At 36.8% G+C, this 27,539-nt stretch overlaps 1 long non-coding RNA gene across 1 annotated transcript in view; it reads right to left on the bottom strand.

The window, feature by feature from the left end:
* Positions 1 to 27,539, bottom strand: part of LOC130577703 (uncharacterized) — a 277,294-nt gene that overhangs the window by 154,737 nt on the left and 95,018 nt on the right. The window contains exon 2 of the long non-coding RNA XR_008965799.1: positions 7,022 to 7,072. This is a non-coding gene — a long non-coding RNA (uncharacterized LOC130577703). The remainder of the gene's footprint in view (positions 1 to 7,021; positions 7,073 to 27,539) is intronic.

Raw genomic sequence — 27,539 nt, 5'->3', positions numbered from 1 at the left:
CACCAAATGCAGTTGTTTTTTTCAGATGTGTGAAGYAATTCAGTATTGTCTTACTCTTCCTGAATATTTAATGATTACTCAGAGATGACATCAGATGAAACTTTAGGTAGAACTAATATTGATTAGCTTTTTTTCGCAGTAGTGGCATCTACAGGAGAGAAAGGTTTCATGGAATAATGGCTGGGTGTTTGCTTCCAACTTTTCACACTATTAGTCCAATGATAAACACACAGAAACACCTGAGTCTAACTTGCTCTGTACGAAACTGTCCTTATATCTTATCTTCCCTTATCAGATACTCAGATCTATACATTAATGCCAAGTATACATCCACCCCCAATACAGGAATGCAATGAAAGCAATGAAACAAAAAATCATAGTAATAGTAGTAGTAGCAATTTATAGTCTCGAAATTATCAAACCATTTCTTATTCAGAAACTGGAATCACTGCACACTTTCAGATGAAATGGATCAGCTGGTTTATCTGCTCCCTTGCAAAAGGGATATTCTGCTCATGGCCTAGGTCTCATCAAGAGAATGGATAAATGTTCCAGAGCTCTTAGACAGGTCCCTCTCATTGCCTTGTGCATTCAGCCTCCATACTCAGAATCTCGCCAGCTTAGATGAAACCTATAATATTTTTGCAACTATTGTGTTTTGACAGTGTCAGAGTTAACTAATGTAATAGGTAGGAAGCAGAGAGCCTAATAAATTGCATTAAAAGTTAAAGTTTCAGTCCAACCGCCAAAGGTGCATGAGGTAATGTATCCACAGTTCTCAATCACAGTCKCCTTTATTATGGCCTATTTCCACCAGTCTAATCTGAAATGAATGCATTAGGTTTTGTGTTCTTTGCACAGTTGCTGCCAGTATCACTCTGCCCTTCCTCCTGATTTGCTTGGTAGTTTGGGAGCCTAAGGGAGGGGTGGATTAAATTGGAAAATATAAATAACAAATCAAAAATTAAAATTGATTGGATAAACAATTTCCCTTAGACTGTTTCTTAATAAGTGATTGATTTTTTAATCAATATTCATTATTTCTCAGAACATACCGAACTGTTTATTGAATAAATGAATGGTTGGAACTACAATGACACGAAATCAAATAGGTGAACCAATTTCTTTAATAACATGGGCTGAACAGCCACCTTATCTTACCTGGTTGAAACTAAAAGCCAGAAATTCAACACTATTGAGCAGGTGATTCAAAAAAAGGATGCAATTTGTTTTCATGTTAGGTACGCACAGGTGTATAGCCACATGCTGATTTGTGCGATATTTCTAAATTGCAGTTGAAAGTTACTTTCTTTTTGATACTGCTTTTGTGTTCTTTCTCACAATTCTTCATTAGTCAGCAYACCGCAATGCTTCTGAAATAAAATTCAGATCTGAAAAATGAGATCTGTAAAACTGTTCACAGTAAAGGCTTCAGGCATGGCAAATGGATTTCTCTAACAAGTTTTTATTCACTTGTATCAGATCCAGCAGTACACATATAAACCATATGCTACATCCTAATACATACTTCAGACTACTTCATATTTTTTGGGGCTTAATGTAAAAAATAATCTTTTGAGGCACAGAGGTTCTGATGTTCTTTTTTTTCAGTTGAAGAAAAATCACTAGAGTATGAGATCTCCAAGAAATGTTTGCACATACTTTTAAAACACAAGCAAGGATATTAATTTGGTTCTAAATAATACAGTTTGCATGATTTACATAATCTTCAATTTACAAATTTCTTCCAGTATGTRGAAATACTTAAGTTTTATTTCTACTCAGAACAGACAAGATTCTTCTTCTTATGAAATAATATAAACTGCACTAATCAACTGTTAATTAATTTGTAGGATGCTCACTTTAAYATCTATTTTAACTTGTCACAATTAATTTAACATATGACCAAACAGCAATATAATTTCATTGCTCCAAAGACATAAAAGTAGGGAATAACCTGAGCAATGAAAGGAATGTGTAAGATTACAGTTTCAGTTTCTACACTAATTCCATGTGCTCATTGTKGTAAAAATTAATTATAGAGAAATCAGGCCTCAGTCTATTTTGATATGTTGTCATCTACAATAAAATTAATATAAGAAGTCTCATTAAACTCACTTTTGTAGATCACAGATTTCTGCAAATGGTAAAGGCCTATGATAAAACCAAAAATCTAACCTAAAATCTGAAATTTCAAATCTAATTTCACTTTCAAAGTCAATCTATCCTACAACACTGCTTCCCCATAATAAAGTGGTAAATTCAGGTGTTAATATGAACTTTCGCATTTGAAAAGTGTTAACTATTGAAACTGTTTCCTCTCATAATGTATAAATATTCTGCAGAAATTCAAGTCCAGCCACCATTCGGTATAGCACACACTTCTAGAGCATTCGGGACTATCTGACAACATGAGCCATCATCACTGACCAAAACACTTTCYCCTAATTCCGAGCATAAAATCCCAGGCACTAATGCTTTGGATTTTTTCACAGGGCTTTCAGCTCCCTTAGTCCAGCATTTTGCTGGACCGTCCACTTTCATGTAAATCTACATAAGTTTGTTAAGGTCCAGTTGCCCTTTGGAAATGTTAAAATGCGCTGGTTTTCCGGTAGGAGCTTGTTTAAACTGGCTGTGATTGCCCCTCGGTTGAGGCAGCAGGCTCGGCACAGGCGGCAGCAGAGGAAGCAGAGGCAGTTTGTGTCCCAGGCACGGGCCAGGAGATGGTGACAGAGAGCAGCTCTCCCTCAGCCCCTCAGCACGTTCATTGGAATCCTCTGAGACCCCAGGGTGCTTTGGACGCCTCATTACATTGTCACACAGCAATCTCCGGCCTTGTGCCATCAAATTTACCTTTTATGTTTTAGGATAACACAACAAGCGCAAAACACTGGTGAACATTCAGTTTGTTCGGTCAGATCTGGGCACTTGCATAAGCACACTACAGGCTGGATGCACTCAGATCTCCCACTTCTGCTGAAGAACCAAGTTTCATGACATCAGTTTTGGTAGTGATAAAAATCAAACATTTTCTGGAGCCATTATTGCCTAAAATGTTAATGCAGTTTACTTTTTTCAACTGTGATCGATAGCTGGAGGAAAAGTGCCCATAAATTACTAAAGGCAAATACCATTCTATTAGCACTCAGGAGATTTTGCAACATTTGCCAGTCTGTTTTACTGGAAAAAAAAATTAATTTGTTGAAAGCCTAGTTTTTTTACCTGTCTTTGTCTTTCTCTGTAAAAGAGGGATTTTTATCAGGAGTCATTTAGGAGATGTAATTCTAATGTACTATAGCTATAGGTTTCAATTAATGTTCTACCTCTCYGTCAGCTTTACATTCCATGTTTTATGAAATCATTAACTATTGTCATGTTTCTATTATGATACTATTAGGAAATAAAAAGATGTATGTAAATGGAGATGTAAAATAAATGTATGACAGTTACTAGGAGCAACATCTGTGCACTATCATACGTGTTTACACTAATTTTCTAAAGATTGTTCCATTCATTACAGAGCATTGTTACTTGCTGTGGCACAACCCTTRTTTCCATGCATTTAGGGATTCAAGCAAAGAGAGGGTAAATGAGAGCCTAATCAATACCACTTTTCATTTTGCTTCTAATGTGCTGCCTTTCTCTTTCTTTTCTTCGTGAACAAATCCAAAAAAGATCCTGACGTTACAGTCATAAAATGTAATTCTTCTGCAGAAACACAGACAATAATGCTCTCTGTATTCAGGCATATTGCATATTCTAATGGCATTTGGCTAAATTGAGTATGGATTTAACATCAAAGGCTTCATGAATTTTTCAAATGAGATATTAAAGTCAATATTTCAAGTGAAAGATATTTCAATTTAGTTGCATACACAACAATAAAAAACTTCTACAAGGCAGAGGTACTAGTGGCTATGGTAGTATTAGTTCATTCAGGAAATTATTAGTTTATAAGAAAATCAAACAGAAGGTTGTGATACAGCAGTGACACTGAATAAATTAGACTAACTGATACACGCTAACGTACTTTATCTCTTGGAGTCCAAAGCAGAACTTGCTACTGGCATGTTCAGCCCTTCAAGCAGGGCTTCGTTTGGGGATATTTTATTTATWAATTCTGTAAATTCAAAAGGTTCCCCATAGATGTGCATTCAGAACCTCAGAAATCTGCTTATTTTCCTCTCGGAAATTGCTAAGCCTACTGTCTGCAAGAAACCCCCCAATCYTGTTTATTTTTTAATCTAAGTGCATTTTGCTCCATATTGTCAATGCATGTGCAATGCTGCTTTTGGTTCCACACTGAGTTACTGAACGTTCAGACTACTCAGTGCTCATAAATAGTCCAGTGAGCTCTGAATACTTCTATGCCTCGGCAGAGATAAAGACTTGGAAACAAAACAACACCAAGTCTGGTTGTTCTTTTCCTTTCCTATTTTAGGCCCATGGAGTGCAGCAAAATGCCCATTAAATCAGTAAGATGTTGTATTATGATGATTTGACAYATCCCTGAGGAACACATTTGTGTCACCTCTGACTCCTGGGAGAGCTGGATGCACTCACACTCGTGCTCGCAGCGCCCATTTAGGCATCTGCACTCCCAGGGACATGGTGCTACTCTAAGGCCAAACACAACATGAGATAACAGCAACTACAAATATATACCCCTGAAGATTCAATGAATACTGATTTTACTAGTAATTCTTACATTACTAAAAGCTAATTGTAATTGGATACCAGGGGAAAGTTACATTGATTTAAAACCTTGACTATCAGGGAGTTTGGGCCCACAAATTACTACAGAGAACTCTGATCCTAAAAGCACTTCCTTGAAACCAGTGGGTTCTTTGTCGCTACAATATTCACTAACTGTGAGAGTGCTTCAAGGGCTCACAGAGCAAACAAAGCCAGTGCTAAGTGTTAAACTGCTAGGCCTGTTTCTATCACGGCTGCAGGATGGTAGGAAATGCTGACCTGTTACTCAGAACTCCACAAAGCTAACAGCCTCGTGGGCAACACTTGCAGACACTGAGGCAGGCCATCTTTCCCCTGTTCRAACACTACATRAYTCGTAGCACCATCCTGGTGTCCTAYACAGCTGTTTGTTCACCGCTAGAGCCTTTCTGGAGCTCAGTAATATTTCCATAAAATGGGAAGTGCCGCCATCTCAAAGGCAATCAACCAGGGACAAATAGCATCTTCAGAAAAAGTACTCTCAGAAAAAGTATTTCTTGTAGTAACAAAGGAAAGGCAGAACCCTTGTATAGATAATAAGATCCAATAATAGCTAGAATTGTATTTTCAAAATTGCCTCTGGGGCTGGGGAATATGGTTTCATTTTCTTCTGTTGTAATTTCTGGACATCTTTGAGATTGTTCTGAAAACTACAGTTCATGCTTAATAAGTCTGTAGTGCATCCAAAAACTTCCAGTTGAAATTATTGAAATTTCAATTTTTTTTATGACAACATAAAATGACTGTTAAGAGGAAAGATTCCCTCATGATCTCTACTCAGTCTGAGAACAATGTTTAAGGAATGATCCTCTGAATTGAATGATTTCATAGTTTCCTACTTGAATATAAGGATGCACATAAAGTTAAAAGTCCTTCTCTTGCTAGATCTGCCAAAATGAGAGCTCAAATCTTCTTTACATCACTGCTAAATAAACAAGGAATATATGGAGCTCAGATTAGGAAACCAAGCTGTAGGATTTGATCTTGGACAAACAAATGCTATGCCAGAAATAAAGTACTTCACATATCATGCTGTACATACCTTTTGTATTTAATCTAAGTTTTTATTGAAAACGTATCAGTAGATTATCCAAAGAAATAAACTCAAGAGATTGTGTTACCTAAAACATGTTTTTGACTCTTTATTAACYGGTGCTAGTCTGCACTGATCCACATTACAATTCCATTGCAGATGTTGCTAACATTAAGGAGTATGGCAAGGAAACTACAGAAAGAGCTGATTTAAACAGGTATTTCACATTAACTCATCAATATATGCAATGAAAAACATCTTTCATGGGTGTTCAATTATTCTACTTAAATATTTGCAATTTCATTGTTATAAATAAGGACTAATGAAAGTCCAGTTGATAGTCACTTGATTTTTTTATTTCATAACTTTCTAAAATTTTCTGATTCGTTCCTCAGCTTTTCTTTTTGATGGAGTCTAACTAAGGAACTGTAGTTAAACTGAAACTCATGGCATGGGAAGGGAYGCTTATACTTTTTTGGATCTACCATTCTTACAGCAGGAGCAAGCAGACTTGTTAATACATTCTGTAGGGAATGTAAGCCTTGAAAAGGATGATACTTCTGTGCATTTCCTCCCCCTCCACACCGCAAATGGAGCTGGCAGTCCACCAAAGCTCCAAACATACACTCCTGCACTGCATAGAAGAAAGTGTGGCACTTCATTAGGAGGAAAATAACGCTTTTGGGGCAATGCATAAGATAATCTTCAACACYGAGGAAGAGCCATAAAGGATGAAGGACAGAAAGGGGGGAAATGGGTGTATGCCTAGGTGAAGAAACGATCCATGGATTACACTGTAATTCTTTTTTTCTTTCCATTTGTTATAGATCAGGTCTACAGCATTAACTCTCCATCTAGGTAGAAGTAAGATACAGCAAAACTCTCAACAGATTCTTTAGTCTCTATCTGGGAAATGTATTTATTAAGAAGTGTTAGGTGGGTCATAGCACCTGGGATAGTCCTCCAAGCTAAGGTGAACTTTGTATGTTTTTACAGAGTGGCAATGCAGAAAATAACTTAAGAAACACCTTAGTCAGTAGAAATCAAAACAAGAACTTCCATGTAGGTCACCTGAAAAGCCTAAAATGCAATCAAAAATCAAACTGTTTACCAGGCACACAAGAATAGGAACAACCTCAGTGCAAAGTATAATAAACAAATTCCTCCAGTAATGGGAACTACCAGATGCTTTCTCCATCAACTCCTTCCATATTTTGAAAGCCACACAGTATCAATGAAGGCAACAGGACTTACCCACCCTCAGTAGTTCAGCACCGAGCACTGTGTGTTCATCCACCCACCTCCCTGGAAAAAAGAAACATTACATGTCAGGAATGAGTCAGGTAATTATCTTCTAACACAGGAGCAATGCCAGCAACGTTCTGGTAATGGCAGCATTAATGCTAAAAGTTTACATTTTCAAAAGTGAAAACATTTACAGACATGATCTGCATATTTTAACTGTCACAGGCCTCAGCAATCTGATATTACTTAGCCTTGTGGCCAAGGCATTAAGCCACTGGTATCTATCTGCCACCAGAATAGATCTTCTCAGTATTTTCTTCTCAGTATAATAAACTGAATAAACCACCAGAATTTGAAGAAGAAAAATCTTCACTATTAACAAATCAGAAACAAAGAAAAAATTTACTTATTTTGCTAAAAATAGATAATGAGAATATATTCTACTCTATGGTAAGATCAGGAAACAAAATAAAGCTGTAAAGTTCTACAGTAATTCAAATATATTGAAGTCATTATAAATCCCAAAAATACAGAGAATAACTTTAATTCATTTACTTGGTCAATCATTTCACTTACCTCTCAAAACAAAGCAAAACAAAGCAAAAAAAAAGGGCAACAAATTCACTTCCATATAAAAAGGACAAAGCATCTACTATATGAGTGCAATCAAATGCAGGTTTGTATCAGAAATATAAATATTACAGATTGGAAAAATACTCAAATAATGAAGTATTTCATGCAATTCCAAGGAAAATTAGATGAACGACTGAAAAGGATACAAGCGTACACAATTCATTATATAGAATATGGTAACACTTGGCTAAAAGAAGTGTGGAGTTCCTCACTTTAATGAGCACAGTCTTAGCCCACAAATTAAAAATAAACAAATAAAAAAGATACGAGTATGATCTCATTTATTGGCAGTCAATCAAACTGCAATTTGTCCCAAGAGCTGGGAAGCCGYTGCCTTATAACACATCAAGAACTCCTGCTTATTGAACTGATCTGTGCAAAGTCTGACTTTTTTTCTGTCTACARCAATTGTTTTTCCTATCAAGGCATTTGGGTTTATGGAAACGACAACTTAGTGGTTAATAGGAAACATAGCATGATATATAAAGTTAAATCATGCTCCCTTCACTTTGGAGTATCATTGTACCCTCACTGAATAAAAGTGTGTTTCTTTATGCTGAGGGTTGTACAGACAGTCCAATCTCACTGCTGTGCTGCTGATGTTAATAGCAAACTTGAATAGCTATGCAGAACAGTTTAAATCTCTCCCATACATATGTTACCATAACTTTAAACCCAGCACTTTTCATTAATCACACAATGGCATGCTTCTTCATTTAATCAGCCAGCTGATTAAAATACAGATATATTGTCCTAAACATCACAGAACTCGTGGGCACTCAGCCATTGTTTGCAAGTAGTGTTTTCTCAGCCTTGTTTCACTACTCAGCTACRTATTTCAGATTACAAAAACTATTAAAGTTTCCAGCACAGAAATGGACAAAAGAGGATTCTAAGGAACAGATTGAAGGGCATACATTTTCTGCCACAACAAAAAAAAAAAAAAACCTCAGGTGGAGAAGGCCAAATTCAATGTCCTCCATCTTGCTACTGCAGCATTTCACACATCATCAAAAGAAACTAATTAGAATTTTTTTTTAAGGAAAACCTAAAAATAGCTTGATAAGTTATGTATAGAAGTCTGTAGTTCAAWTTTTTTTTTTACATGAGTCCAAATATCTAAAAATTCTTGAAAAACAGGGAAGTCTATGCTGAAAACAAAGTTATTTCTTAGAGAATGGGTCAACAATCTAGACATYTTACATCATTTATCGTCCAAGGCTACGTGAATGTTGCATGATCTCTTACTAAAAAGGAACAGTTAAGACCTAAAGTACAATTTAATCTCTGACCTACATCTCTAAGCATATAATTTACTCAGGCGTTGTAGTTCAATTCAGGTATATAATTTTGGAATATTTTTCAGAAGGGATACAATGTATGTATTGCTAAGCCTCTAATGGTTATAAACAGGCAAAAATTGGTAGTGACAGAAGCTTTGGAACATGGTCGAGGCAGGCAGAGACTTCCAGTTTCTCTGTTCCAAGCATCACTCCAGTAACAGGTTCTTGGGTTTGCAGCCTTCAGCAAATCACTTCCTGCATTTGGAAAATGAAGACATGAACACCTGCTTGCTTACCTAAAGAAGGATACTGGAAAACTATTTGACCTTCACAGCCAAAAGCCAAGTCTGAGAAATTCCAAATGTATTTGGCAAGGATTTCTTGCACAGTGCACKGCAATCCCCATGTTGCTTTGGAACCCTGTGGCATTTTCTCTGTGTGCCTTCCAGGCTGAGTTAAAGTTTTTGTTTGATCTCCAAACCTGTAGACAGTTATGGCTGATAAACTACAATCAGAGAATTTGTCCCCCTGACTTCASGAGGATTAATTAGATGCCTAAAGGTAAGGAATTAAGCAAATGCTTGCAGAGTGAAGGGCCCATTTGGTGAAGGGCCAATTTTCCCAATTGATAATGTATAAATAAAAATCATGCCTAATTTGCTTCCATTACTAATGCTTTATATACGATATAATTGGAAGCAAATTAGCAATTTATTTTGAACAGTTTACATACAAATCTTATTTTCTTTAGGAGTAGAAATCAACGGTCATTTCTCTTCTAATTTGATGCTGTCGTCACGTATTACAAAGACTAAGCATAAGGGTTTTTTTATTTTAAACTATCTCATTATATATTGAAGTTAAGCATTTGATAAAACACTACCCAACAGAAATAAAAATAAAAAATATTCAAAGATAATCTCATATGTTTCTTAATCTAGGACAGTTTCATATTTGATGCACATACAAGAATTTTAAAAATACTTTTAAAAAAGTWTTTTAAAAATACTGCTTTTATTCTTATAAATTACAAGAAAATAGCTCATATTACTGACAATGTTATTAGGTAAAATATATAGTTAACATTATTTTTGTTAAACAGTTACCATATTCCTCAAAACAACTTGATCCTTTCTRGTCAAAAGGAAGCAAAAAAAGGTCCACAAACACCAGTTAAAGACTGATTCTCTCAAAGATCACTCAGTAAAAAATAATGACTAATAGCAGACTGTTAAGAACTTAAATTTCTGAAACATGACACAGGTCACAAGCAGAAGTCCACAGAAATKTAAGTACACTGTTTTCACATCAAGGTTCAGAATAGCCTGATTTTCTTAAGCCTCTWGGGTCTCTCTCAGCCTCATTCCTCAGCTGAACACATGTGAATATTATTCTGGGTCTGTCATAAGTTAAAGCATAATTACTTGTGTGTTAAACTTGTATGGGCTCTTGCACAGTCCGCAAAGCAAAGTTACTGCCGTTGATCATACGTCTTTCAGAGTGGTAATTCTTGCAAGTACCATGAACACCTTCCATCCCTGTGGAAGCACACAGGACATGTGAATATAAGAGACTTTCTGTGAGGTACACACTGAAAACAAACCCTGTCATGGCAGATAAATTTTTCACCAAAAAATCACAAACAAATGGCCAAGCTTGCGGGCAGAGGAAAATAGAAGGATGAATCACCTTCCCTGCCTTCCTGGATTTTTTTTAATGCTGGTATCACCTATGTTTCATCGCTAACTACAACTTGTGTCAATTTTTCTCATTTGTGCATGACAACTACATCTATCATAATCTGGAAAAGAAAATCTGAAAAAAGTATGTCCTTTGAGTCTAGAACACAAACCCCTTTTCTTCAATTACTCTTGGAATAACTTCCCTAACATTGATTGAGCAGTAATATTGTGAACCTTTTCTGTCCTGTGATGACTGAAGTTTGTCCAGCAGACACWATTTTCTGTTAAATCCTTACCACTTCTTCACAGAAGACATCAGTTTACATGGAAATTATTTACAAGAGTACAAAATAACTCATTTGAAGCCAAATTTGGAATGAAACAAAATTCAGCAACTGTGAAATAGTTGCTCCTCTCCAAYCATATAATGGTTGGATATATTAATGGACATGGTTTTCTCTCATTTGGGGGATTCATACCAGTTATGAGGGTTTTGATATCACATATTATATTTTTTCTAAACGCTCTAGAAATGGTATCCATAAATTGAAAGATAATATCAAGAATTTAATCTGTTAACACACTCCACTCCTCAAAATGCAATGGCATAAACACATCATGTCCAACACACTGCAAGCAGAAGTTAACACTGAATATTCTGCTTGACAGAAAAAGTGCAGAAACAGAAGTCAGGTTGCCACTCTTCAACACTTTCCATGCAGTTCTGGATCCAAGTAATTCCAACATTGTCTGTTTGCTAAGAAGACTAGATCCTTAACGGAAAAAACTGCTGCTAGCTATGTGTTCATTAGACTTGGAAATGGAGAGTCACTCTTCTAGCCTGGAGCCAGAAGGTGGGCTATCTTGGAGGCAGGGTTGATAGCTTTTGAATACCAGATGAAGTCTATAGATACAAGACTGGTGTCAAATGACAAGAGCCTTAAGCAGATGGATGACAGTGTGTGAGCACTATAGGCTGTTGTTAATTTACTAGCTAGAGATAATGCTTCTATAAAATTAAAAATGAGTCATTGGAAAACAGCCCAAGAGGCCATAGCCTGCAGATTTCAGGCCTCCTGGCAGGCCTGCATTGTGGGGGATATGTTTTTATAGAATTATGAAAATTAAAATTGCATGTTAGAGAGAAAGAAAATGTAATTGTTTTCTTACTAGCTCTTTAAGCTATTCATAGTTTGGATTTGTATTTCACAAGTACATACTCTGTAAAATGGAATAAGCTAGTCATAGAAACTCAGACAAGATATGGATGAACAATGGCAAAGATATATAATATTAATGAATTTTCAAGTGGCAAGATCTGGGGTTTATTTCTGTAACTATGCTTTCATTATTTTAGCATGACCATATAAAAAGTCCCTCCTTTTCACTATTGCTCTGCATAAAATTTTTCCATGCTATTGGGTTACGCTGGAAAAAAACTTTTCCTCTGCTTTTCTCTTGGAATGAAAATTYCATGTCATAGTTCTCGCAAGAGTGTCAATAGGCTTCTGTATCATAACATAGTTTCATTGTTTTCTTGATTCAAATRTAAAACCAGGTATCAGATTCAATGTAATATTTTTGTGCAGTCCACTTGGGTTCACACAGTTTTTAAACCATGACACAGTGAACTGATGYAGAAAGCCTACTGCTCTGTTCCAACCCACCCTACTCTGACTCAGCACCACTGAGCTCAGCAGTATTAGTGATGGTTCACACACGTGTGAATGAGGGCAGAATTAAATATGGCATATGTAAAGAGATGCTCTTCAAAGCTTAAAAGACGATGAGAGAAAAAAAGTGGAAGAATATGCATGCAGTGAATTAGTTGTCCTGCATAATATACTACAATCAAGGTCACATGTAAATATTTATGTATATAAATACATAATACTGCCCATGCAATATCGTGCTGATTCCTTTCAGACAGCGACAGAGACCTCTTTGCACCATCAGGCATTTTTCAGCTTCAGAAAACTTTAATACAGAAGTGTCTACCATAGAGACTTTAGTCACAAACGTGTCCAGATATTACAGTGCAGCACCTCTCATTTCCACTTGAAGGTGAAAGGCTGACTTTACAAAAAGTTTCTCTGTTTTTTTTCAGTCCTATGCAACACCACCTGTCTCATCAGCAGGACCACTCTAAAGGGATGGGCCTCAAGGCACCTCAGTCCCAAGATTCTCCATGCCTCATTCTTCATCCACGCTGCTAGTAATGTACCATCACTGGCACAGTTACACCTGAACACTCTGGTGCTGCCAAACACCTGGCTTGATTTTCCACTGTCCAAATGAAAAATAAGCATAATCTGCTTTTTGAGGATACAGCAAATGAGGGAGTTCATGACAAATTGTGTTGGTTTATGCAGAATAGTGATAATAAGATACAAATGAGAATTTTTTGCTTAATGAATAATACTAATCACGTTTCAACAAATGCTGTGCCCTTCTAATTAGAGAGAATGCATAAAATCAGCTTAATTTATTTGTGACTAGTTATACATAGTTTAAATATTTACTAGAGATTTACTCTAACATTTGAAATGATTTTAAATAGTTCTTGCAGTAAAARCAGACCTAGTAATGTAAAAGAAGTTACAGTTCTAACTTCTGCCCGCCCTTTCGTTATGTAGCGTGTGATGTATGCCCTCAGTTTTCAAGATGCGAGAGAAAGGATATTATTGATTTACATGCTAATTCTCCAACTGTTACTAATTTTCTTGATTCCTGCTTCCAAAGTTGCACTTCCAACATTCATCACTGTAGTACACTAGAGGGGCTGAGCATCTTTTTCAATAAATTACAGGAACTATGACTAATTATAGTGATATTAACTATGCAAAGTAATGTGTAACTTAAAATGGATACGTTTATCATTTCAAATTATGCTTTTGACTSTTGATGGCCTAATACATGGATGCTTTTCCTTTTTTTATACAGATTATGAACTCAGCCATATTTTTTTTTAAATCTGTTTCACAGATATAATCATACCTTGTGAATTTGATGAATGGAAACAAATCATTTACATCTCACATAATGCCTAGTGGGTAGAGGACAAGATTAATATCAAGGGCAAGTAGGGCCAAATCCTGATTGTTATAGCAAAGCACTCAGGACAAAGCTTGAACAGTGCCATCAGAAGGTATTTGGCCTACAGGATTTGTACTCTATACTTAAAGTCTTCCAAATGCTAGGAAGCTAAAAGTGCAAGTTGCTTGGCTGGTAATACCAGCAGTGTCAAGCAGCCAAGGCAAAAACAAGGGCGACTGGCTTTCAACAGTAAGGAAAGTGTATCGCAAAGGCTTAAAATACAGAAGCTTTAAAACAATGGCAGTGCAATTATGCATATGTAAGAACTCTGCATAGCAGCAGGACTTTTTAGCAGCATGGTATTTTTGTAGTTCTCCTTCCAGTCTGGAAGAAACACAGCCTCTGTCTTCTCAGTCATTTGCACRTTACCTAGTGTTTATCATGAAACAGATAAAAGGCTCTTAGCAAACCAAATGATAAGGAATAACATAGACTGGTATGATGCAGAGACATTGTCAGAGAAACTAGARCAATACAGATGGACAGTGCCAAATTTCTCAACAGAATTTGCAAAAATTGAGACCAAAGGGTTGGGACAGATCCTTCCATATAGTGAAACTATTATTTTCCACTATGTCAGAATAATCTATGGGGTATTCTTTAAAAAAAAAAAAAAAACAAAACCCATGAAGACATCTACAGGGGTTTACCAAAGGAACATTTGCACTTTGGGCCGCTGCTGTTGGTTCCCTGCTTAGCCATTCCTTCTGAGTATTGGTATGGGTGCTCTTGTGCTTGCAGGATYCTGTCCTTAAAAGGTGTCACCTTTCCTGGGCGTGCAACACAGGGGATCTGACCACTAGTTTCCTTAACCAAAGTTGACTCTCCTGAGGTCCAGAGACTTCACTCTGCTATTCTCCTTCCTCATTTCCTCAGGATATTGAGCTCCACTGTATCATGATCACTACAGCCATAATCATTGATTGCTACATCATCAACCAAATCTTTATTGTTAGTGGACAGCAGCAGATTCAGATGTGAATCACCGCAGTTGGCCCTTTTAATAACTGTATCGAGAAGTTAGCCACGCCACCCTTCAGAAATCTTTGTCTCCCAACATCTCCCCTTTCATTAGATGTCAGTTCTTCCAGGGGTAAAGGAAGTGTAAACTGATGTTGCCTTAATTAAATGGCCTTCCAAAATGATACAAAATTACTAGTATTTCAGTTATGCAGTCTTATAACACTGAAGTGGACCTTTTATTTATTTATTGGTGGTGGCTGTAGGACCTGAAAGTGTTCATCTTCCTCCCACTGGGCAACAGGCAATAAGTTACCTKATGATTCAATGAAACATCATTCAAAAGCTTCAGCACTATTGCATAACATAATTCAAAGAACAACAAAAACACAGGAGGTACTACCATGGAGCTTATGGGTAAATATCCCCTTTTCTATATCTACAGAAACACTGAAAAGCTAGCAAAATGTTTGGGGGAAAAAGCTGGAGAAGCTTTGGAAAAGAGTTTGCTGAGTTRTCATCACAGCTGGACTTCTGATTTCTTGAGAAGGGTAAGTACTGTCTAGTACTTACTATTGTTACTAATATTTCCAGGCTTCCAGGTGTCCTTTCTACTCATCCTTGCTGCTCTGGGAGTAACTGGGCCAGCTGACTGTCAGTTTTGTGTTATCATCTGCACAACCCAAATCTCTTCTCATCAGCAGATAATGAAGATTCTAGTTGTGACCTGGACATCACCAATAGCATTAAAACATAAATCAACCCCATTTCAATTATATCCTCTTGTGGCTGAACCTGCTCCAGTATGTGATCACTCTCATGGGGAAAAAGAATCCTTATATTTAATGAAAATGTTTTATATCCTAACTTTTATCTGCTGCCTCTCATCCGGCCACTGCACCCCCCTGAGTAGAGTCTGTCTTTTCTAGATTCTCCCATGAGGTAGCTGTAGTCAGCAATGTTATCCCCTTAGCCTTCTCCTCTTAAAGATGAGCAAATCCAACTCTCACCCTCTCCTTGTATGCAATGAGTTCCAGAAAGCTTCGTATGTAGTGGTTCTGATTACTAAACAAAATTTAATTCAAAGAAGCTTTGGTAGAAAACAATTTCTGAGACTATTTAAAATCAGAAGTGAAAATCACTTACTAGCATCATTTACAATTTTAAAGCACAGCTCACAGCTGTCCTAGTTATGTTCTTATCAATCTCTTCTGGACAAGTATTCTCAAGTCCTCTACCTCATCTGATGTTTTCTAATTCTCCTCTCAAGAAAATTTACTCTCAGGAAGTCATTGAGAGTTCACAATCTAATTAAACAAAAACGCTGTATGATAAAATTTACCACAGATGCATCAACCAAACTCTTTAAGCAGAGCTGAGATTCTCAAATTTGAAAATTCCTGATCAAAATCTGGGCTGCTTTAGAAACCAACAAACAGTATGTCCAAAGCAAGGAATAATGAGTTTCYGTCCTTGTAAAGATCTTGTCCTTGTTGAGATCTTCTGGATCTCAGCACACTTCATTACCATTATCACTTAGAACAAACCCACAGCTTTAATCAACATGAAAGCAAGGAAGTGTTTGTCTATTATTCAGAACATTTTATATGATTGATATGATGCATGCACTTTGCTTAGGCATTTTACTCTCACTTTTTACTTCTCAGGGAAAGGTGACAATTTAAAGTCCATATTCACTGGACTATTATCAGGTGTAAAATTCCACACCRCTATAAAATTGTCCCCTTTTTAAATAGTATCTTTATGTCATGTTCTATGATTTTAATACCACTAAAGTATTAGTAAATTACTAATTACTAAAAAAAWTACTAAAAGAAAGAATTGCAGCCTTGAATATCAGAATCCCAGGCGACATGTTAGATGTTTTATGGTTAGATGTGGTCCAGTGAACTGCTTTTATACTGTACCCACTTTCAGTAGGHTTTCATTGATGTACAGCCCTTACCAGTGGTTTTATTTTAAGCCTCAGAAATACACAAATTGATATTGAAATTGATTCTCCAGTACTTCCTGGAGAATCACAACATCCAAATCTCCCACATTGAGAACAATAAGGTTTCATGAAAGGAATTAAGAAATATAGCCATTTAAATTCTCCAACATCATTAAAATACTCCTAACTAGCTACTCCTAGAAGAAAAAAATATTACARTTTCATGGACAAAATATTAGTTCCTCCTTRGACAGACCCTAAATAAGGCTTAAGTGGGATATCAATGACTGAATGTTTCCTTAGCTTCTSCAGAGAGCATTTCCTCAGACTCTAAATAGGAGTAGCCTAATRGCTTTGACTCAACTGTGTTGCTGAACCTCAAGAAAGCAGGCTCTCTTCTCTGATGTCTTCTTTTGAGCTGATATTAAGAGATATTCAGTTGCCTATAAATTATTTCATTAGCCCCTATAGATCAGATTTTCTGAGGTACCAGAACTCTGGCTTCACAGGGAGGAGAGCATGCAGGCAYATTGTATTTATGTACAGTCCAACATCTTCATCAATTATCTATTACACTGAAAGGCACCAGAACATCCACACCAAGTGTCCTGCACACATGAAAATCATCAGACCCATTTTCTGAAAGTTGATGTGCTGAAGTGCAGCTGTGCCCCTTACCTGAGCAAGTAAATTTCTTTGCTCTGAAGAGGTGGACTCAAAGAGCAGGGCTGATATCAAAAGCCAAGGGGCAAAGTTGTGTCAAGAGYGCAGAAGTACCAAAAGCAGGGGGAGGGATTAGTTCCATGCTGTRCACGTGAGGAACAGCAGTTGCAGCGTGCTAAGGAGATAAGGGCGAGGATACAAATATTTCCTAGGCACTGCACAAAAATTTCCAGAGAGAACATTCTTTGAAAGCTCTTGGAAGTTCCTTTCACAGCCCAAAATTCTATTCCACATCACCTACAACWTCAGTTTAATATATATCAATACCTGTGATTAAATGGTACCTCAGTGTTGAGAGGTATCACACTGTCAGTATGCATTCACAGCATGGATTCCACAATCCTCTGATCCAGTTGTTCACTGCTGCTGATCCCACTTAGCATGCTAATTCCAACTCCTACTAAACCAGCAGGAAGACAAGACCCTAACTTGTTACAATTCATTTCTGTATTGCTGAGGCCATTTCAGCTCACTGAGATGTTCTTTCAGAGAAGTTTTCATTACTCTTTGGTTAATGTGGCAGTTAATGTCCTTGAGCTCCATGTTCCTGTGTCCATTTTAAAAATGTGGGAAAAAAAAAATGGGTTGCCCTTATTTAGGATACAACCTCATAGTCAACCATTTGAAAAATCTTCATTTGCAATTGCTCGAGTGGATAGTGAAACCATTTCCCTGAATGATGCTCCTTGCCTCTCAGATTCCTCTTGGTATTAGAAAGGCTATGTTAACTCTGGATCAGTGTTCTTTAATAAAACAGCACAGCAGTAAACACCAAAAATAAGAGTTTCATGCTTAAGGTACTGCACATTAGAAAAATGTAATGTTCTATCAATGTTTCTTGCTGTTTTATAGTTACCTGATATATGTTGGACTTTCAATCCCTTCTATGCCCTGAGCATTCATTACATTTACACATTTTACAGTTCTCTAGTAATTTTGCAATACATTTTCCTGAATCAGCTGATGACATTTAATGGAATGTTTAAGACACAATATAAAACCATAAATGCTTTTGCTTATTCTGGGGAAAAAAACTGTGCACGTAAATTGGTTTTCATATTAAAAACTATGTTGGTGTACCCAGCATTTTTGCTTCTGCTATACATATTAAAATATAAGTAAATGCCTCTTATGCAATACTGCAGCATAAGTACAAATAACAAGCATTTGTACTTTACAAGCAAGCKATATGATTAAGGAGCTATTAATGAAGTGAAACAAAACCTCACTGCTAGAATGTAATAGTCCATGAAATTCTTATGGGGAGAAAGAGAATCTGCAGTGAATAAATATTAACCTAAATGCAAGAGAAAACATAAAGCAAACAAAAAAAGGAAAGCATTTTTAAAGCCAAAATTTTGGTAAAAACTGCTGACTACTTAAGGAAAGTCTATTTGCATACCACAGGGCTCCATCTGCTGTGGAAAATATAGGCTGCAAGAATGATTTAATATTTAATAGAAGTAGTGGCCGTTGTTAATTATAATTTGCACATTTACAAATCAGCACTGATAGCAATACAAATTATGAAATATAAGGGTGTTATGCCGGATACTGGGGAAAATAAGATGACAGACAAAGTTAATGGAGTATCCCTAACAACAGCTCTGTCAGAACACATCAGAGAACTAATCCAGTTACAAAGAGCCTGCAATGGAAAATCTATTTAAAATATTAAAATGCTGTTTGGTAAAAGCTTTTTCCTAGTGCATTTTACTTAAACAGTTGCTTATTGCTCATGGGTCATTAGCTGTACACCCAGATGCATTCTGCAAACTGCCGTTCAAAAGAACAGTAGAAATTAAATAAGAAATAGATTTCTGCAGCATTTTTCCTGAAATCTAGAATCATCTTACTGCAGATTGCAGACAGAAAAGTAGTATCAGCTACTTCCAAAACAGGTGCTGTTGCTGTTACAATAACTAGACATTTCCTTTCATTGAAAAAAAAAATAAAAGCAACATGCTACAGAGAATTTGACTCATTTGAAAAATTTTCCAGCCCTGGAACTCACTCCAAGTGGATTAAGAGACCAATATGCAGAGAAAGTAATTCCWGTACTGTAAATTTGGTTCTGGTTTAAGACTTAACATTACTTTGATTTCAACACTGAAACTATAAAKTGATTCTTATTCAGTAAAACTGCAGAAATTACCATTGATTGTTTTCATTAATCTCASTTTTCTCATCATCATATAATATGGATTACAGATAGAAACCATTAATGCTTTAGTAGCAACTCTGCTCACCAYGACATTCACGCTGCTACTGATTTCTGTTTTAACATCAGGTAGGTGGTCTGCAATATAAACCACGATGCAACCCTAACCCCATTTAAATCAACAGGTAGCTAAGCATTTATGTCACCTACTAGACACAAGGCAAAAGTATGTACAAGGCAAGAGCCTGTAACAGTCCCTGTAACAGACAGTTCACTGTAACACATTTAAGCTAATTGTGCTCCTATGGTATAGACAAATCATATTCAGACAGAGATACAACAGCTGTCTCCTGAAAATCCAACAGATTAGGAAGTACATATCAATCTAAAACCMTGGCCATGGGTTATCCCTGACTGATCTAGCAGTGTTTAGCTCACAGATTCTGCTGGGAAAAGGCAAGAGTACCACATTTTAGCTGCAGCTTCTTTGGTCCATGTATTGGATTTCTTTTTATTTTGTGTCCACAAAAGGAAAGATGTGAAATTAGGCAAGATGTTTCTTACTGGATATGCTGGCATAAATGRTCTGGAGAACCAAAACTCCTGTTACAGGGGCACAATACACCAGTTATGACAGAATCATGAGCCTACAGCTATCTTGCTTTTCCTTCTGTTGTTCATTCTCTGTTCAGAAGAGCTGCATTTTGTCTTCACCTGGTTACTGATTCCACTAGCTGAATAATTAAACAGAACTAACTGGTTTTTTACTGAAGTATAATTTAAGACATGCTTAGATGAATTAACTTGAGTTATACAGTGTCAGTTCCCCTCCAAAAAATGCTATTATTSAGCACCAAATGAAAGGTGATATTTCAATGTTGAAAACCATGCTTTCTGGTGCAGAATCAGAATCTGCCCATTTTTATCTCCTCAATTCCTCCCCTTACTTGTGGTTTCTATGAAGAAATCATTCTCACACATCTATTCCTGCAAAGAGAGGAAAACCAGATTTTGCTATTTTTGGCTCTGAGTCTCTATTTATTGTGGTGCAATCAGAAAGGTGCTTGTAATACAATCAAAATTAATGCCAACTCATGTTTGGATTATTTACCAAACTGTTTATTATTAATGTACTCATGTTTGGATTTTTTACCAAACTGTTTTTTGTGCTTTTGGAGCTTACCAGATCTTTTACAAGATGTGTGATGAAGGGGGAGATCATCCAGAATTTTAGGCAGCCTGTTCTACGGCAAACTGCCAAGACCTCATTTGACCACTGATGTCCTAGTCTATAGTAGTTGAGGGCAATCTCTGATTTTTGTTAGGCAATAATTCCACTTCACAAAAAGGAAAGATGTCACAAGACACAATACTGATTGCTGCAAGTTCCTCTCTTTCACAAAACACAAAAATCTCTGATTAGCAGAAGAACTAAGAAATTATAAAATAAAGATAAAATAGTTCAAGCAGAGAATGCAATYCTGGTTTATGAAAATCAGACCAAAATAACATCACTTTCAGATATTTTTACATTCTGTGCCATGCCAGCAGTAAAGACTATCTTAATACATGRCTGAAAATGCCCTCTTACCAGCAGCTCCTCAGATCACCACAATACCTAGATCACCTGATCTCAGTGCATGAGTACTATGCAGAACAGGCCAAAGAAGAAACACAGCAAGAATATGAAATATCTCCTTGGCATGGTTAGTGGAGCAGCTCTTCAGCAGCTGTTACTTGGTTTAGTGCTGTTATCTCTATTTATACTAGAGAATTTTTTCCTTTAGCAATCTCTAGGGTCAAGACATTAGAAAAGCACARAAAAATCACCCATTGTTTTTTCATTGTGTGAAGTGTTGATCTTGTAAGCTCATGAAATTCCATCCTAAATCATAAAAAAATATGATAAACGGTTTATTAACCCATCATTATTTCATATGTGCTGAGGAACAAACAAAGCAGTGTACAATATTCTGTAGGGGGCTGAGAAACAAGAAAATTAAACTTCCTACAGGTAACAAGTACTAGCACAGCCTATTATCTGTGTTGTTCATGCCAGCCTGTTCAGTCTGTGTCATTTTAACATGTGCATGCTCATTTATTATGYCATGGGTCAGATCAAACAGCCACCCAAATTGCAATTTCCAGAGCTGAAATAACATATAACTCCCATTTATTCTTCAGAAATCTCCTGTAGTAATAATTTTCACTCTAGGTCAAACATACAYTTAGCAAAACACATCTAACAAATTTATGGGTTTTCCTCTGAAGTCAGAAAAGCATTTTCACACAATAGTCCATAATGAGTATAAAGAACCTGTTCTATTTACCAGGCATTGTAATTTCTTGCTCAGAAAACATGAAAATAGAAACACACATAGTAAATTTCCTCCCCTCCTTGGTCTCTTGATAGCAGCACAAAAGGAATAAATGATTGCATGGATTACAAAGATGTCCCCTTTTGCATAATTACTGGCCAYGATAATGAAAGGTTCTGTGACACTRACACCACTATTTCCTAGTCCTGTAGGTCAGTTTTTCCTGAAAGGTACCTGAAGCTGTAGTTCCATCAAGTACATTTTGTTGTAAAGAGTGAGCAAAGTAGCCAGAATGGTACTTTCTGAAGATCAACAGTTTTCTGCAGGATGACAGGCAATCAGCTCCATGGAAATGCATAGCAATGTGGCATCCCACACACATCATAAATACACAGTCCTTGCTACTAATTATTTTTGGGATCCCAGAAAATCCTGGAATGCCTTAGAGCTGGGGAAGTGCAAGAAGAGGCCAAAAGAAGAAGTTGGGCTTGAAAAGTGGCAGAAATGGATTTGAATATTGGATTTGAATGTTTTCTGCAGGCCACAGAGCAGTTTGGAGGAGTTTGTTAGGATGAGGTTTAGCTGGTAGTCACTCCAGATTATGTATGAATGGTATTCTAAAGGTAAAAAAAACCTCATGAACCCCTCTCGGTACCATGCCACTTGGACCTGTAATAACTGTATTTCAATGGTCTCTTGAGTAGAAAATATTTTCTATGGATTTCTTGATTTGAAATTTCCCAATATAATGTTTTTGATCTTTGCAACAGAACCCAATGTGAAATTTTGAGTTATGATACAGTATACTTTAAGGTACTAAGGGAAAATAAATTAGCATTAGTTACATTCACAGATTGATTTAAACTTGCAATGCATGGAGGGAAACACTGACCYGGGCTCTTTATTTCACTGCAGCCTACCAAGGAGAGAGACACAAGGGACAGAAGAGAATCTTCCATTCAGGAAGTACAAAGTTAAACCCAGAGCTTCTAGTGTGTTCTGTGTTACACATGATCACAAACTTAGTTTGAAGCCATTCCCCCTTYMCTACGTGCCCTTGTGAAAAGTTCCCCTCCAACTCTCTTGTAGGCCCTCTTTAGGTACTGGAAGGTGCTTGAGGTGTCCCCAGAGCTTTCTCCAGGCTAAAGGACCCCAACTCTCTCAGCCCATCTGAACAGATGCTGTACCAGGCTCTCCAGGCAACTTCTTGATCTTTGGAGAAGTTCTKTTGTAATTTGCAAAAGGCCTATAGATAAAAGTACCTGACAGATAATGTCTTAACTAGGCACAGGCACACGTGGCTGTGGAAAACACAGCAAAAAGGAACATAACCAACTGGAAAAAATCAGAATACACAGCATCATAAAAATAAAAGTATAGCTGCTGAAAGTGTGTCTTTTTGTTATTGTCGGTGTGTTTCTTCCACAGGCTTATTGATACCTCCACCTCTCATACTTACACTGCTGCCATATAACTCCAGCCATGACATTCATCCATGTTTACTCGTGGCATCCTTCACTTCCTAATGGGTCTTTTCTCTCTATATAGATCCAACATAAAAGCATCCTTTCAAGTTTGTTTTTAAGGAGGAAAACAATGTTCCCCAACTGGATCAATTAAACATCTAATATAGGTGTCTAGATTAGTGCTTTAGGCTCTTTACTAGTCATATGTACAGAACATAGAACGGCACAAAAAAGCTCTGAATAATCCCCTTGAAGTTTCACTAAAATGTTACTATGCCCGTAAGTCTGTCACTTTCACCACACACCTAGAGCTGGACGCCTAAACAGTTTCAAAGGATGGAGAGAGATTTTCAACAGCATTGACCTAACTTTACTGCAATTTAAGTYACAGGAATTTTACCATTAACTTAAATGTGACCATTTAAGGCAATGCTAAGTGCTTCTGAAAATCCAATCTGTAATCTTCTTTAAATTGATGGCTAGGCAAACTGGACCAAAAAAAGAGWAGCTTTGCAATCATTACTTATTTTTAAATCTATACATCAGCCACGTGTGAACATGATATAGTCTGTGCACATGTAAGAATAAATGCATGCATACATATAAATGAACTGAATTTTTGTGTTGACAGATTATTTGCCAAGTTAAAGCCAAATGTGATTTGAAATTACCACGATATTACATTGAATAAAGAGGATTTATGATGGAAATACTAAAAGAACCTCAGTAATAGTGATCCTGCCAGGCACTCCTATAACAACATATATTTCACTCTTTTCAGTTAGTGCTGTTTTTCTCCTTTGTCTGAATGTTTGAGAACAGTAAGTGAAATGTTAATTTTTTTAAGTCAGAACCATCTAGCTAAACCATCCAAATCGTTTTTGTATACAGAGATTTTATTTGTAATCTTTCTCTGCAAGCTGCTTTGTTAAATCCTAATGACAACTTTTATGCATAATGCATAAAATAAACTTTACCAATGTTTAACACACTTTTATAAACATGTAAAACCCCTTCATAAGTGAGATGACACACTGCAGGGCATGCAGTTGCAGTRCACTGGGAAACCACACTTCCTAGATGACTGAAGGCATCTGCTCCGTGCCATTAATTTCTCAACATCGAACACATGTAGTTATCTTAGAACAGCGGTGCATCATATTCTGTACTTTTTTATTAATAGACAAGTACATTTTACTGCATGTATAATAAGTGTGCTGTTCACATCTACAATCCTTTTATTCCAGGAATATTCGTGTTTTCTAAAAGACTGGGGAGAGAGGAAGATAGCAAGATAGCTTCTTACTTTACCAAAGCACTTTATTTTAGCAAATAAGTATCTATAAAAATATATGCTAACAAGAAATCACTCAAAAATGGATGGTATAAATCTTCCTTATGCAAGAGGCAAAGAAATCAGAATAATAACMATGTATCACCAGCCTATGTCACTGAAATGATTTGTTTTACTCCTTTAATCTTTACCATATCTAAACTGACTATAATAAATGAATAATTACTCGGAATGCAGTGGAGTTAATTGAAAATCTGCTTGAAGTATAAAACCAAGAAATCATAACAACAAATACAAGGTTTAGCCAGTGTTTAGGAACTTGTCTTTGTCAATAATTTTTAAGGTTCAGTGTAAATGATACTGTTTACCATCGTACATCATCTAACATTACTCCAGAAAGTCATGAATTATTTCAGACTTCCATGAATATTAACAGTCTTTAGAGTCATGGTATTTCATCAGCATACACCCAAGTATTAAAGTCTTATGGGGTTTGACTTTTCAAAATGAAACCAATTTAATTYGAGTTTGTTTTATTCTCAAAACCCAATTTCTAAGTCCAGAGAGGTGTATACTTTCACACATGTGAAGTTCAAATTTCCTCAAATGTCAAAGRTATGTCACCTAACACAGGGACAAGCTGATTCTCAAAGCACCCATATGGACATGCACTTCCTATTGTGTGTCCAAAACAACTGGAATCCTGAGAGGAGCACACACTAGCAAGGGGAAGACAAAATTTTGTGGTTGCTTCCTACYAAAAAACACAACAAAACCAGTCCTTCCTTGGAAAGTGTGACACTTGCGAACTAATCAAGTGGCCAASACAAAAAAATAAAGAAGTATTGTCTAAACAAAAGGCACTGCTATTCGTTCTACTGGTCAACAGAAACTACCTGTTCCATCATCTTCTAAATACTGTCTGTCCAGAATTTGCAATGARGTCGACCAGCATGGATTTCTCTCTCTTGAAAACAAACACTTAATAACAGCTTACAAGAGAGCAAGAGCACTCACCAGTTCCGTCTCCATCGAACCTGACCTGCAGATTGCTTGTTTCACCCCTACARCTGTTGTCATAAATTTGACTAGGGCTGAGATTAAAAAGAAACACGATGCATGAAGTAGCTTCAACACGGAATACAAGAGAAGAAAAGCTGCCACTCTTCCCATACACACTCTTGTGCAGCATTGCTGTATCGCTTTATTCATAATGCAAATCAGAAGCACCAGAATTGAAATTAGGTTACCACAGCAGAGGGCAATACAGCTCTCAGGCAATCACATATGTCCTTGGCAAACTGCAGCATATATACAATTGCTGCACGATAAAGTTACTGTGTTGGCTGCAAAAGAGGTTGTCTATAATCAATAACTTCACTCATGTAAAAGAAGGATAATATTTCAAGTGTTGCTGTTATATCTCCATCGTCTTGTACAATGAACTCACTATTTACATAGTATTGCAAACATATATATTATTTTTTTTAACTGTATCAGTTATAACCAGCTTGCACTAACATTATAGTAAATATTCCATTAAATAACTCTGAGTTAAAATAACAAGGTATGAGACATGGCAGTGCCAAAAGTTCTTGCCGACAGTGTCAATCTGTGCAGATGCTGGTTTTTGTTTTGTGAAGGCTTTCCTTTCTACTGACCGTATTTTCATCATCTCTCTCTCAGTAGCCTCTCAGTTTTTGAGCACAATTCCAGGTTTTGAGTATGTTTGTACACAGGAAATACCTATTTTTGTGTGACAGATGCCTGACAAATATGCATAAAGCTTCTTTGGAAAACATACGTTTTACAAAACTGTGAATAGTCAGAATGTACATCCTAGAAAAAGAACCGGTGCAGTGTTTGTGAACTCCAGCTAAGCAGACCAAACCTAATTAAAATCAGCAAGCTACAAATACTGTCAATCCTATCCCTGTACACGAACTGGGAAGGAAAATGGAGGCAGCAAGATTACCTTATTCCATCAGCCATTTTTTCTCTCACTAAAATTCAGAAATTGGGCGCAGTCTTTTGACCTAACTCACATCCAGACAGCACAGCAAAGGGGATATGCTCTGCCAAATACTTTGTGATGGAAGAAATCCAAGACTCCAGCATTCAAACCCAGGTTTATGGAGGAAGTTCTAGCTTCTCACAGTAAGACTAACTATGGCTCTTTTGCCTCAAAACGCATTCTATTCCTTGTTGCTCTGACATGTCCATACTACTCCTGCACTCCCYTTCTAAATATCCATCCTCTTCAGTTCAAATCTCATTTCCACTACAATCGATTTCTTTTTTCCTCTTCACCTCCATTTCTCATGCTTCCAATTCTGAGTTCAGCATATTTTTCTGCTTTCCTGCATGTTCTGGTGGACTGTCCCAGCATAACCAGCATACAGTTCTACCTGTAGCTGTGGGGACAATCCTGTTCATCATCCCTAAGGGCCTGGACCATGGCATGTTCAGTGCAAATGAATTCTTCAWGGAATGTAAATAGCAGAAACATATTTAGGATACATTTCCACACCAGCAAAATCAAATTCCAACATTCATGGCAGAAAAACACCTTTTCAAGAAGTAAGAATATTCTTTAGGCAGAGAAACTGTCTCCTCATAACCTTGTACATGAAAATGACTTAGAGTTTAGTCATTAAACATACTGTGTTTGGGACAGATGCCTGACATGGAAAATGCCAGCTAAGGTAGGAAAGTTTGGTAGAGTTAGAAACTATTCATTCAGTAATAGCAAGAAAATACCATTAAGTGTGCATTATTTCCAAACTCTGATGGTTGTGACAAGAGACATAAGGAGAGTCACATGTGAATCTTGTGCTTTCAAGTGGCAGTGGGGACTCGGTGCTTATGACTAGAAAAAATGAAGACCTTGAAATCTGAAGTGGACAGAGAACAAAGAATGTGCCTTGTGTGGCACTGTAGGGTAAGTTCTGAATCTT

The sequence above is a fragment of the Malurus melanocephalus genome, unplaced genomic scaffold (assembly GCF_030028575.1).
Source record: "Malurus melanocephalus ecotype Western Australia unplaced genomic scaffold, MMel_1.1 scaffold_8, whole genome shotgun sequence".
NCBI classification, from domain to species: domain Eukaryota; kingdom Metazoa; phylum Chordata; class Aves; order Passeriformes; family Maluridae; genus Malurus; species Malurus melanocephalus.
This window is presented reverse-complemented; position numbering and strand designations above follow the sequence as displayed.